We start from the raw sequence: 14537 nt of genomic DNA, 5'->3' as shown, positions 1-14537 counted from the left end.
AGAGTGACAATCACATATCGCATTAGTCATTGTGAAACAATTATGATTCATGGTCACACACTATTTCAGTAATATAATTACATTAATTATATCTTATTGTATTGATTTCATTTTATTTGAATGCTGGGTCATTCAAATGAGTCCATATACAAACACATGTGTTGAATTGTGGAAAAACTTGAAGAACAAGGCACTGGATTAAGTAAGCTTGGCTGTTAGCCTGCTCCTGACCAGGCTAACTTCACAGCTAAATTGCCATGGTAAATAAGGTAGGCTAAGCTAATCTGGCAAGATAATTCAGCTTTCATGAAACCGATTCAGCCCTAATCCTGGCTAAATTAAGCCAGGATAGGTGTTAAAGCCAGGCTTAAGCCCTAATTCACCTTTCGTGAAATAGGGCCCTGGTCCTCATGCCACCTTCATGGAATCTGTTTCAGAAACATGCATAGAAACATTCAGAAACATGCATAGCCATTCTTGTTTTGGCAGTTTATTCCCGCTGGTCAGTCAGTCATCAACCGCAAAACAAAACGTTCTAGACGAGACTGTCTACATTGTGAATCCGAGATGTTGGTGATCTTTGAGCTGTGGCTGTAGTGACCGTGATCCTGTTAGTTGACAATGACAATGACGTTATTCACTTGGGAAGCTTCAACGTTCATCGCAGTCATGGCCGTCGATCACGTCGGAGGGAGCTCATCACCATTTCTGACGACTCTGATGAGGAGCCGGTGACTGGAGTGTGAGATACATGATTATATTGGGAATTGAGATGCATGATTATATTATTTACTAAAACAGGCATACCCCCATATTATTTATTATTCCATTTATTTCATTTGATACATTATTGTATTTCATTTCATCTAATTAGGATGTTGGTTACATTATTCTGTGAACTGTGGTTGAAGCGTGGCACATAAGATACATTTACTAAAGCTGTGAAACAGTTTATCATTCTGGGTATTGCATTTGGGACAGGCAATCTTTGGGCAGCTAAACACTCGCTGTGCAAGGCACATATTGGACAGCAGGGGTCCTGTGTTCAGATTAGGACCAGAGTTTGCAACGAGTGGAAGTGTTGCTCTAATGTGCCTTTGTCTGTATGTTTACAGGTGAGAAATGATGAGATAAAGTGTATAAAAGTTATAGTAAACATGTTAAATGAAGGTATAAGCAGAGAAGAGTATCTGTGAAGCAAATGTGTGTGTGGAATGCACATTAGATGTCATTAGAAATGCTTACCTGTTATTATACCTACTGTGACCTGTAGTTGGGCTAAGAAGCTCATCTGTAGCCTGGAATGAATGAGATGTGAATGGTGTATTGTGTAAAACGTTTTCATTATGGTTCTAGCAACCAGAGTAATGTAATGCAGCTAATATATTTCGTTTTGGGGAACACAAGTATTATTTTTGTAATGTGAGAGTTATGCTAAAGAGAATCTATTTTGTTTACAAGGGTAAAAACGTTATACTGTTGTGAATGTGATATTTGATGCATTTGATAATTGTGATTATTTTGACACAAGAAAGTCACTTTGTGATTACTGTATACTGTTTACAAGTGAGAGTATTATTGCTATCTTATGCAAATTGCTATCTTATGCAAATAAGAAGATGCACCTTATTGATATGAGTGATATTGTGATATTATAGTGTTGAGATTAGGACCAGAGTTTGCAACGAGTGGAAGTGTTGCTCTAATGTGCCTTTGTCTGTATATTTACAGAGAGAAATAAATCACCTTTACATCCCTGCACACTGGAAAATGATTATTCCTATCCAAGTGTGTAACAGGAGCACCAGCCCCGGTCCCAGCTCCGGCCCCGAACCCAGAAGGGGCCAACCCAGCCCCTGGCCTGTTTGTGATCCCTCCTCCAGCCCCAGCAGAGGATGCCAGGCCTGGTCCCTCTGTGCCACGAGAGGGCCTGAGTATCAACCTCATATTAGAGCTTTGATAACTGAGGTGTTGGATTTATTCCCTGATGCCCAGGAAGCCTATGTAGCAGAACTTGTCATACAAAACAATGACTTGAATGTTGTATGTAATGCACTGTTGGAGAACCCTGCGTATCCCAGGAGAGCGGCAGCAGCTATAGCAGTTCCCACCAGCATCCTGCTAGAGTCTGGAGAAACACAGACACTGGTGACTGAGGACCTGTTTGACTACAACAAGCTGGGGACAGTGGGACCAGAGGCCATGATGCAGGCTGTGGACCTGCTGATGGCAGACTTCAGGATGCTCAGCTGTCAGGACATCAAATGGGCTCTCAATGCCCTCAAGGGACACTATGCAATCACACAGGCCTTATGTGAAGCTCTGAAGAAATGGCAGGAATCAGGCGACCCCTCAGGAAAGAGGCGACGGAGTAGAACTTCATAGATTTCCAGTTTGAGCATGGTTCAGTGAAATATGAGAAGAAAATGGTCTTCCTTGAAAACGACCGGCGTTATTTCAGGACTTATGCAACACTGGAAGCCTCCGTTCAGAAGGAGCTCTTCTTCTATCAGCAGAAGGCCAAGGAATGGGTAGAGCACGAGGACTTCCTGCTGACACTACAGGTCAATGAGGATGAATATAAAAACGACGGACAGCTGATCGAGTGCGGCTGCTGCTATGGCGAGTTTGCATTTGAGAATATGACCCAGTGTTCTGACGGTCATCTCTTCTGCAAAGAGTGCCTGGTCAAATACGCTCAGGAGGCAGTCTTTGGCTCTGGACAGTCTGTGCTGAGCTTCATGGAGGGTGGGTATACCTGCTCCTAGCCGGTGTGTGAGCTGGAGAAAGTTCTGCCAGAGAACATCCTCTTGAAATATTACGAGAGACAGGCAGAGGAGGCTGTTGCTGCCACCTGTGGTGACGAACTAGTACGGTGTCCATTCTGCAACTATCCAGCCTTGTTGGACAAAGGCATGTCCTTGTTCAGCTGTCCCAACCCCCGATGCCGCAAGGAGAGCTGCAGGAAATGCCACGTCCAGTGGAAACAGCACGTGGGCAAGACGTGCCAGCAGGTCATGGAGAGAGACGAGATAAAGATGAGGGTGCTCTTTGAGGAGCGTATGACGGCAGCGCTGGTCAGGAAGTGTGTGAAGTGCACTATGGGTCTGGTCAAGTCGGAGGGCTGCAACCGCATGTCATGCCGCTGCGGCAGCTTCATGTGCTACCTGTGCCGAAAGCCCATCAATGGGTACAACCACTTCTGCCAGCACGTGCGCTCGCCGGGTGCGCCCTGCCACCACTGTCGCAAGTGTTCACTGTTGACTGACCCCACACAAGATGATGAGCGAATCATTCAGGAGATACAGAAGGAGGGCGAGGCAGAGCTGAACAAGAACAAGAAGAGTCCAGAACATTCAGGGAAGCGGGTTGGTCCTCCTCCGGAGCCCGTGACAACCAAGCGGCCACGCGTGGGCCCACCCCCCGACAACCCTCTTCCCAACCCCGGGTTGGTCCTCCTCCGGAGCCCGTGACAACCAAGCGGCCATGCGTGGGCCCACCCCCCGACAACCCTCTTCCCAACCCCAGCTAAAATACATGAAACACATGTACATGCATAGATTCAAGTTACGTTTCCAGTGACTCATTTTGCTGATTTATTTTTCTCCTAGTTCATTTGGGGAGATCTGGTGTTTGTGTGAAAGCCTATTTTTAGTAATAAAAAAAAAAGGCCAGAATTTATTTTCCCTCACACTTTTACTCTTTTCACAGCTCATTCAGATACATCGTTAGCGATTCTGATCCATTATTTAAGTCTCGTCACTTGTTCATTGACCATTGCAATGTGACTTGGTAGCTTTTGCAAATGTGCCGTGTGTCCCGGCAGTGATGGACCCCCCAGCTCTTCCCCAGAAATCCACAGGTGCAACATGGATTTGACCACCTGTTTGAGCGCTTGGAGGGGGGACCTTTTTAATTATTGATTTATAAAGATATTTTTGAAAAACAAACTACTTCTGGTGGGTGTTTTGTTTCTGTACCTCTGCATAATGACTGTGAGAGCACATGGTTTTCTAATAAACTGTTTTTGCGTAAACTAAAAAAAAAAAAAAAAGAAACATGCATAGCATGCTGGAAGTCATTTTGTAGGGCTATGACAGGGCCATTACCTTCTCACGCAAATGAGCAGACAGGTCCAGTTGGGTGGTTGATGCAATTCTATGGTCTTGGGCCACATGTACCACTGTTAATATCCATAGCACTATCCGAACACAGAACTAGACAGGGATGGATTACCCAGAGCCTGTGGGGCCGGGGCCCATGGTTCCTTCACTATCAGGTGATAGAATGGGCCACGAGACCATCGCCATACATTATGCTCAAATGTGGGCCCCTGCTCAGTATTTACAGCAGTGGTTCTCAAACATGTTCATGTCAAGGAACACCAAATTGATGTATTTTGCCACAATATACATCAATTTGGACATCCTTGAACAGGTACTTTCTATGCCCCAAAATGCCTTTGAACCCGAATACCTTGTTTGTGGGGCCACCTGACTACATTCGTGGCCCACCTATCTGACCACTTAACACAGCCGCCTTTTGAGGGGTTGTCTTACTTTTGCTTTCCAATTGGACATGGTGTCACTTCCATTTGCAAAAAAGTAGGTGAGCTCACAAATAGCCTACTTGTAATTCATAAATAGAAGCTAAATTCATAACTGATTGTTTATGGCACATACATGTCACATAAGTTTGATGTACATGTGTCTTTCTTTAGACACGGACTCATGTCATTATTGTTATAAATAATGCATGTTTGTTGACTGCCTGTTGTTTTTGCGCTGTAGGTCAGTGTGTGTGTGTGTGTGTGTGTGTGTGTGTGTGTGTGTGTGTGTTAGTGTGTGTGTGTGTGTGTGTGCGTGTGCGTGTGCGCGTGCGCGCATGTGTGTGCCATTAGAAAGGCCAATATGTAATAATAATTTATATATATATATATATATATATATATATATATATATATATATATATATATATGTACAGGAGGTCACATGAGGGTTACACACACGTGCATTGATTGCGCAGAGTACTAGTTGCCTCACTTGCCTGGTCTTGGCTGGAGAACCCAAAATGTTCCTGTATTTGCCTGCTTTTTTGCCTGAACCCCCAATCTGCCTGTTTTGCAACGTGGAGAGAGGTAAGATGACATTGGGTGCATTTACTTGAACTAAAATCAAGTACAAGACGACCAATTCGGCGGAACATGTATTTTCTTTTACATTTGAAGTGCAGTGCTGTTAATGTGCTGCTGGGCCCAGTCCACAACAACACAACACGTTGAAACTAGTCTGCATTGGTGTGGTGGACTCGAACAACTTAAGGGATACATTGCGTCTATATTTGAGACTTACACGTAGTTTGTGCTTGCTTTGGGCTTTATTTAGTACATGTTAGCCAATTGGGTTTACAGTATATCAAACAGTGAGATCTCAGCAAGATTGTCCTCTCTAGATCAGTGGTTTCTTGTCAAATTCTCCGTAACATACTCACTATGGGATATCAGCGCCTCCTGGCGATGAACAGAGCTACATACCATAAACTCCCGGGCCATTCATTGGCTGAGAAGGGTATGTCACGTGTCCGGTAGACCGGAAGAGGTATAAAACCTCTTGCGTGACGTGGCTCTCCCTCTTTCGCTTCTCTGCATGGCAGATGCAACAGCTCAAGACATACCTTAATAATAAGACTTTGATCAGGACAGAAACCAGCTTTAGCCCACTCGTGGTACTATTTATCAACCAACGGGTTTTCCTCCTATATTAAAAAAAAAAAAAAAGTATTATTATTTCCGCTCCCGCGGCTATCTTCTGTTTCTTTCTTTTACTTCTAAAAGCAAGTTTTCCTCCTTGAGTTTTCCACGCTCTTAGCCTTGCGGCTGAAAGCTAACAGGTTAGCTCGAGATGGAGGTTCCACGTCCCTGCGGATTGCTGCTCTGCCGCTTGATGATCGCCGGGGATGACCCTCATGGGTTATGCATCTCGTGCCTCGGACGACGAGGCATTTCCAAGATGCACCGGGACGCTGCGAGGACTGCGCTCTGTTCTCCACGCTGCACCTCGATAGCCGCCTAGCCAGGGCCAGCGCACTGGCTGCGGGAAGCAGCGACGTCTCGTCCCCGATCGTCACGGCTCCAGCAACACCCCGCATGGACACCGGCCCAGGGAACGTGAGTGGTGGGACCCACCACGTGCGTCCTCAGATCAACATGGGCCCTCCAGCAGTCCCGGCTGCGAGCGGCGCTAGCCACCGCTCGCAGCACCTCCAGGCTGCTACACAAGCCGTGCTACGCAGCACTACAGCAGCCGCTAGCACCGTGTCTGGGGGAACCACCCAGGCGCAACTACCTAGCGGCACTTCCTCCGCAGCCCCGGCGCCCTCGAGCGGCGCTAGCCACCGCTCGCAGCACCTCCAGGCTGCTACACAAGCCGTGCTACGCAGCACTACAGCAGCCGCTAGCACCGTGTCTGGGGGAACCACCCAGGCGCAACTACCTAGCGGCACTTCCTCCCCCTCTTCCCAGCCGTCTACTCCGCTGCCACAGCAAGCGTACCGGGACAGCGGTGCGTCGCCAGAAGACAACGAAAGGGCTCCGGCGACGGCAGCATGGACGAGGGGAGAACGAGGCAGAAGCTCGTGAGTGAGTTAGCCCAGACTAGCTACGTTAGCTGCCTCGCTAGTTTAACGTCGCCTTAGTCAGGCAGTGTTTTTGTTGGCTTAACACCCATGCAACAGGTTATTAACAGCGTTGTTCTAGCCTAGCTTGCCTCGCTAGGACAATACCAGCTTGTTAGCCTTCTCACTCTGTGTATCGAGCAACTTCGGGGGCTTCTGAAGACCTTGGACAGGCTCATCGGGCGCCATTGGGACACATGTTGTTTTTGTCATAAGAATATGTTAAAACGTTTCATGCTGTTTACTGTTTCTGTGCCTGCTCTTGTTTCATTTCACATGTTCCAAGTACATAAAGCACATGAGCACATTAGCAGACTCTCACCGGTGCACAGACCGGTTCAGCCCCCCCTCCCCCCGGCCGTTTCTTGCTGGGGAAGAGGACAGTGGCTTTACAGGCCTCGATGAACAAGATGGACGGCTCCTCGACTGCCAAAAGGCCTTGTTTAATGAAAACAAATGTGTGTTTAAAAGTACAATTTTTTTCTGCCAAAGAAATAAATGTGTTACATGTTACAAACAATCTCGTTCTTTCACGTGGCTTAGAGCAGCGGAGCAGTGGGGTCCCCGTACCGAGGGCATCTCTGCTCCAATGCTCTCTGTGTATAAGCCCACAATGCCTGGGATGCCCGAACTCCGGTATCCCAGACATTGATGGGATAATATCTGTGCATGTAATGTATCAACGTTCTCAATTCATAAGCCCACAATGCCTGGAACACCGAGTCCCGATGTTCTAGACATTGTTGGATAACATCTGTGCGTGTTTTGGATCATATGAAGGTAATATAAAAACCGACATCACCCCTGTCCGCCAGAGGGCGCAAATGCGCCAGTGGAATGGGGTCACGCCGGTTTTGCCTTCCGTCCCACAGGAAGTGCCCAAGCACCACTGTGAACCGGAAGTACTTCGGTCAGACATGACCCCTCGGGCCGTACCGCCTCACGTTCGCCGCTGGAGGGCGACAAAGCACCTCCTACAGGGAGGACGGCTTTGTCGACACTCCGTGCAGAGCCTTTGGGCTCAGACAAGATGGCGACGGCCAAGGTAGGATTAATCATAGATATATATATCCAGTGGTGTGATCTAGTTTCACTGTATATATCTATGGGCTTAATTCTGACGTCAGGGTTTTTTCCCGTGGCCAGTCACGTGACTCCTCCGAGTCCTCCGTTGGCCCGGGCATACCAGCGCTACTAACGAGGGCCACACACACGGCCCCGTCTGTCCAGCGTCGCGTCTGTCCAAGTAGCAGCGCCGTTGGTTTCCATAGGAACGAACAAGCTGCGATGACGGACAAACCGGTGTTGACGTCAGGGTAGGTCCCCGTGACCAGTCACGTGACCCCGCCGAGTCCTCCGGACAGACCGTTAGTACCTCTACTGCCTCTAAGTGGACACCTCAGGGTTAGCACCGCCGGCGGCAGTAGCAGCGTCGCTGGTCCCCATGGCAACGCACACACACTCCGAGCGGCCGATGACGTCATCGACCAACCCGCTCGCTCCGTGTGTGGAGCTTTGGAAATTTTTGCAAGCCAAATCCTTAGGTGTTGCTCACAATACTAAAGGGTTACAGGCTGCAATTCTCCACAAAACCCCCCATGACAGACAAAGTATTGTTTTCCCATGCAAAGGGTCCAGCAGCCAACACTCTGAGGGAGGAAGTCTCCTCCCTCTTGAGCAAAGGCGCTATTAAAGAATTACTTCCGATACTTCTGTTTACTATCCCAGTACATCAGCGTTACACTGTGTGTGTACGGGTTTTTTTCAGTACAGCAGTGACACGCTGTGGTTGTATTGGTCAGCTCCCCTGATCCACAACAAACACACTGTGGTTTGTACTGGTGTGTTTTCCACATGCCTTTATGCATAAACCTCCTATGTCAGACACGGTGTTGTTTCTCTCATGCGGAGGATAATGCAGCCATGTCTCTGAGAGAGGAGGTTCTCTCTCTCTCCTGAGCGGGGGCGCCATAGTGAGTATGTTACGAAGAATTTGTCAAGAAACTCAAGGTTACGTTGTAACCCCGGTTTCCTTAGAATTCAGAGTAACATAGTCAGAAAACTATCTATGAATCGGAACCAACTGGTTTTCTATTCGTAATATTTTCTGGTGGAAAAGAAGGGGGGGGGGTGTACGACCCATTCTGAATCTGAAGGGTCTCAATAAACGTCTGTCGGTTTACAACTTTCGAATGTTGACAACCGCAATCCTTCCACGGTCTCTAACGGGCGCCGAGGAGGTTCTCTCTCCTGAGCAAGGGCGCTGCCAGGAAACTATCTATGAATCAGAACCAACTGGGCTTCTTTTTCTGGTGGAAAAGAAGGGGGGGGCGTATGACCCTCTCTGTGGACGGTGCGTCAAGGAGATTGGTGGACCAGCATTGATTTCAAGGATGCTTATTTCCACGTTCCTTTCTATCCACCACAGTCAGGAGGTGGCGCGGCACACAGACGTGGCCATTTCCCCACTTGACGTCGCGGGGTTTTCACCATCACCGTCCGTCGAGCGTCTTGGTCCCGTCTCAGCAGACCACCTTCATAGGGGATCTCGCTGGGCTAGACCAGGCTCACGGCGCGTCTGTCCCGGGCGGGATAGACAGCGTTTCGGCCTATGGTCTTCTCGCGTGAGGCGATAAGTCACATACAGGCTATGCATGCAGGCGACGGGTCTCATGACTTCGGCCTTACACCTGTTTCGTTTGGACAAGCCCCACATGTGACCTTTTTTTCCCGGAGGTGGATGTGGGCTCTTGGAGCCCCGTCCACCTGAGGTTATCGGAAGGTCCGGGTATCCCCACGGTGCGTGGACACGCTTAGATCGTGGTCAGATGCAGCCCTTCTGTCCAAGGGGTCAGAATGGGTGCTGTGGTCTCGCGGAAGGTCATTACCACGGACGCCAGCCTCACAGGAGGGGTGCCGTCCACGAGAGCCGCTCGGCCAGGGGGGTGTGGGGTCCCAGTCTACAGACGGCCCACATCAACTACCTGGAGTTGATGACGGTCTTTTTCTGACGGTCAGACTTTGCAAGGCTCGGTTTTCGAGGTTGTCATGTCCTGATCAGAACCGACAACACCACGACCATGTGCTATGTCGAAAAGCAGGGAGGCCTGGCCTCTCCAGTGTTGGACAGGCTAGCTGGCGATCTGACGCTGTGGTGCGACGCGCGCCTTACGTCAACCAGAGCCTCACAGGTACCGGGCCTCCCTGAACAGCGGAGCGACTCTGTTGTCCAGGGGCATTTTTTGGTACGCAGATTGGCCTCTCCTCCGGAGATAACAAGCCAGATCTGGGCCAGGTTGGCCGACTGAACTGCTTTATGCGTTCCCGTCACTGGAGTTGGTCCTCTCAACTTGGAGAGGGTCAGACTCCACGGACTGTCAGTGCCACTCGGTGGCACTGGCGTGGGTCGCGTGGAGGTTAGGAATAATCCTCTCCTCTACGACGAGCCCTGGCCCCTCCCCCCGATCAGAGATCTGCTACGGCAGGCAGGGGTCGGGATTTTCCACAAGCAACCTCAGGACCTAGACCGGTGGGCTTGGCCCGTGAGGGGGAGACCTTGACTTCTTATGGCCTGCCCCCTGAGGTGGTAGCTACAATCCAGGGGGCGAGGGCCGTTTCCACGAGGGCTGCGTACGACGACAGATGGAACATGTTCGTGTCGTGGTGTCTGGGTCAGTCACCGCCGGTGGAGGCCTTCCAGGCCCCGGTACGCAGCATCCTCATTTTCTTGCAGGAAGTTGAGTCAAGGTCTGGCTTTCTCGACGGTTAAGGTGTACCAGGCGGCCATTTCCGCTTGTCACGTGGGTTTTGATGACATGACGGTTGGCCGACATCTGCTGGTGCGTAGTTTTATGAACGGTGCCAGGCGGGCCAGGCCGGTCTCTAGGCCTCTGTTCCCGGCCTGGGACCTGGCGGTGGTGCTGGGGGCGCTTTGCCTCCCACCGTTCGAGCCTTTTGAGTCTGTGGATCTGGAGATCGTTAGTCTCGAAACGGTTCTTGTGGTTGTTTTAACTACAGCTACACGGGTCAGCGACATACATGCGCTCTCAGTGAGTTCGGAGTGCATGAGGTTCTTGGGAGACGACAGCAGGGTTTGTTTAAGCCCAACATGGCGTTTGTTCCCAAGAACGGAGTGGTGACCCAGACACCGGTTGAGCTGGTAGCTTTTCATCCGCCTCCTTTCGCTTCAGCGGAGGATAGGCGGCTGCACTGTCTCTGCCCAGTGAGGGCTTTGAAGCTCTACTGCCAGAGGACGGCGGTCGGCCGGTCGTCGTCGCAACTTTTTGTCTCCTTCGGCCCAGATGGTCGGAGGAAGGCAGTGACTAAGGCGACGCTTTCTAGATGGAGTTTGGATGCCATTAGGCTGGCCTACGTCAGTAGTGGCGCTCCAGTTCCAGAAGGACTGAAGGCTCACTCTACTAGAGGCGTGGCTACTTCCTGGGCCCTCTCCAGGGGAATGTCGGTCCAGGAGGTGTGCCGCAAACTGGTCGTCTCCATCGACTTTTGCGGCCTTCTACAGCCTGGATGTGGCAGCGGCGTCAGTGGCGCACGCTGTACTGGACATAGCGGCTGTCTCTAGTTAGGGTAGGGGAGGTTAGGCAGGTTTTTGTGTTAACCCGCCTTTTTTCCCTTCCCTACCTTCCTTCTCTTGAGTCCCCTCGGAACCACCGTTGGTAGGTTTCCAGAGGAGGAGGCCCTGTTTCCTTGTTTTCACTTATGGGACAGACTTGTGTCTGTTCATTAGCTGAATAGGCAGACTTGGTCTGTCAGGGTCTTCTTTCTTTCAATATCCCGCACCCCTGCCCGGAGGGTTGGGGCGCCCAGGAGGCCAAAGGTCACGCCCGTGGGGGCGGGGCCTTGCGGCTAGGGGGCGTGCGGACCTGAGAGGGTTTCGGTATGGCTATAAGCCCCAGGGGGGTTTATGTATCCCATAGTGAGTATGTTACGGAGAATTTGACAAGAAACTCGAGGTTACGGATGTAACCCCGGTTTCTTTAGAATTCGGAGTAACATACTCACCTAACACCCCTGTTTGTGTGCATCTGCATGCAGAGAGCGGTTGTTAAAGAGGGAGAGCCACGTCACGCAAGAGGTTTTATACCTCTTCCGGTCTACCGGACACGTGACATACCCTTCTCAGCCAATGAATTGCCCGGGAGTTTATGGTATGTAGCTCTGTTCATCGCCAGGAGGCGCCGATATCCCATAGTGAGTATGTTACTCCGAATTCTAAAGAAACCGGGGTTACATCCGTAACCTCGAGTTCTCAACCTTTACAGGCCACAACCCCCAAAATAATCACATTTGAACTGGGGACCCCCAACCAAAATAATCACATTTGAACTGGGGACCCCCAACCAAAATAATCACATTTGAACTGGGGACCCCCAACCAAAATAATCACATTTGAACTGGGGACCCCCAACCAAAATAATCACATTTGAACTGGGGACCCCCAACCAAAATAATCACATTTGAACTGGGGACCCCCAACCAAAATAATCACATTTGAACTGGGGACCCCCAACCAAAATAATCATATTTGAACTGGGGACCAGTTAGGGGGACAGATGAAGTAGGGACCCCTACTACAGTCTGCATTATGTTGCAGAATGCAGATTAAACATGTTCATTGATTTCATAGAAAGCTTCATAGAGTTGTTTGACGGCACTATAATCAGTGTTGTGTAACTATTATGAGTTGGACTCATTTTACTCATAGGTTGTCATTTGTCAGTGTCCAGTTATAAGCAAACACAGGAGTAGGATACCAGCATTGATGAGGTGCTGGCCACGGCACAATACATAATGAAAAGGAGAGAGCAGGTCGCACCTCATAACCCCGATGCAAACTTATTTTTTACTTTTATGGAGTGATGACCAACGTTTGTGGTAGAGTGTCCGTCCTGAAATTGGGAGGTCGGGGTTCGATTCCCGAACAGGTCCTACCATTACTGTAAAAATGGGGCCCAATGCCTCCCTGCTTGGCACTCAGCATCAAGTGTTGGATGGGGGGGTTAGATCAACAAATGATTCCCGAGCGCAGCACGGCTGTGGCTCACCGCTCCAAGAGATGGGTCAAATGTGGATTGTTCATCACACTGTCACTGCCTGTCAATGTGTAGGTGTTAACATTTTGTCTATTTTGTGTATTTGTAAATTAAAAAGCTTCAACTCCTGGGCTACAAACCAATCCTCTTCATAGCAAAGGAGAAGAAGGGGGGTAATATTGATGCCGACATCATCACCCATATGTGTCGTGGAAGATGAAGAAAGTGTATGTGCACAATGTTGCAAGTAAGGCAAATTCTGTTTCCATGAATTGATATATTGGAGTATGCTGTCATGGAGTGATCTGTTTTAGCTAAATCTATCATGCAAGCTAATGGTCAACAATCGTGAGTGTATGCTTTCTACATTGTTGAATTGAAATTGTCTCTTTTTGGGCTGAGATGTATTGTCAAATGTGTGTCCCAGTCAGGCAAAAATAGCAGATTTACATGTTATCAATGTCTTCTTCATCTGTGTGGGGAGCTTGTAGAGGCTATTTTCGCACCGGCTTCGAATGCTATCAATGCATTGAATGGGAGATTATCACGTTTTATCAGACCATTGAATGGGCGAGTAGGCGACGAGTGGCCCCTCTTCTTCTAGGTGTGGGGGGCTCTCACTGACACACATACGCATAATGTACCCGCCTGTATTGTAATGTGAGCTACCGAGAGTATAAGAGTTGACTGTAAAATGTGACTTGTGGAAGAGTACTGACCACGCCATGAGGCTGGGGGAGCTCAGGGGCTCCCTGCCCCTGGTTCTCTGGTATGATGCTGTTTGTTTATTATTGAATAAATGAATGAATGGTGAACATGGACTCCGGACGTCTTCTCTCTTCTCCTCTACTTTATTACAACCAGCCTGGTAATACGCAGCTTACTGCATCGAATACACGACACACCCATTAGGCTTCATGGCAGCTTCCCCATAACAGCATCTGATAAACAACAGATAACTACATCTTTGATGTTTATAACAAACCAAACCGTTTGAAAATCGGTTGAAAATTAAGCAAGCTGTGGTTATCTCAATAATACATGCACCATAGACATAATGTTATGAATGAGCGAGCTGCCTGTGGTAAGATGGCCGCCGTGTGGCAACGTCGGTCTCCATTGGCCAGCAGCGCGGGTGAGTCATCTAGCCCATATATCTATGGTTACACACCCCCTCCACCAGGTGGCGAAAGGAATTATGTGCAGCAGTTTCTTGACCGTGTAATGCGCATGTGTGACACATGTTGCCCCGGAAGTACTACGTAAGTGTGTGTCATAACGCACCATAGACAGCTTTGTTCCAACAAGACTGAGTTGGTCAGTTTGGTCATAACCGATATATTCTAACTCTATAACTCATAATAACTCGTTGTGGTAAAAAATGAGTCATAAAGGTGGTAAAAGAGAGGAAACTCTGCTGGAGAAACAAAACAAACTGCTGGACATTGATTTAGATATGGACATCGATCTAGTATCTCTGAGGACCCTCCAGGGGTCCTGGGCCCCCTGTAGTAACTCTGATGCCTGGACCCCCTCTAGTAACTCTATATTCTAAAGCAGACGGTCAACGTCTTAAAGATATATTCTATTCTATTATGTAACACCAAAATGACTGTCTCATAATATCTCATACATTGTCTTCTGCTTTCTACTTCTTACCCCTCCCTCTTCTCTCTCCCTCTCTCTCTTTCTCTCTGCCAGAGGGGAGTGGTGTAGGAAAAGTACTCAGGTGTGTTTGTGTGTGCGTGAGGAGCAGAGTGGCGTATTAATGACATCATACAGGTGTGTGTATGTGTGTGTGTGTGCGTGTGTGCG

At 49.0% G+C, this 14537-nt stretch overlaps 1 pseudogene across 1 annotated transcript; it reads left to right on the top strand.

Moving 5' to 3' along the window:
- Positions 1-1157: 1157 nt before the first annotated feature.
- On the top strand, positions 1158-3473 carry LOC308102519 (E3 ubiquitin-protein ligase RNF216-like; annotated as a pseudogene). The gene is made up of 2 exons: positions 1158-1170; positions 1800-3473. The product of its transcript is annotated as an E3 ubiquitin-protein ligase RNF216-like (transcript).
- The last annotated feature ends 11064 nt before the right edge of the window (positions 3474-14537 follow it).

This window comes from Gymnoscopelus braueri (genome assembly GCF_963280865.1).
Source record: "Gymnoscopelus braueri genome assembly, chromosome: 16".
In the NCBI taxonomy this organism is placed as follows: domain Eukaryota; kingdom Metazoa; phylum Chordata; class Actinopteri; order Myctophiformes; family Myctophidae; genus Gymnoscopelus; species Gymnoscopelus braueri.
Note: the sequence above shows the minus strand (reverse complement) of the source record. Positions and strands in the feature narration are given on the sequence as shown.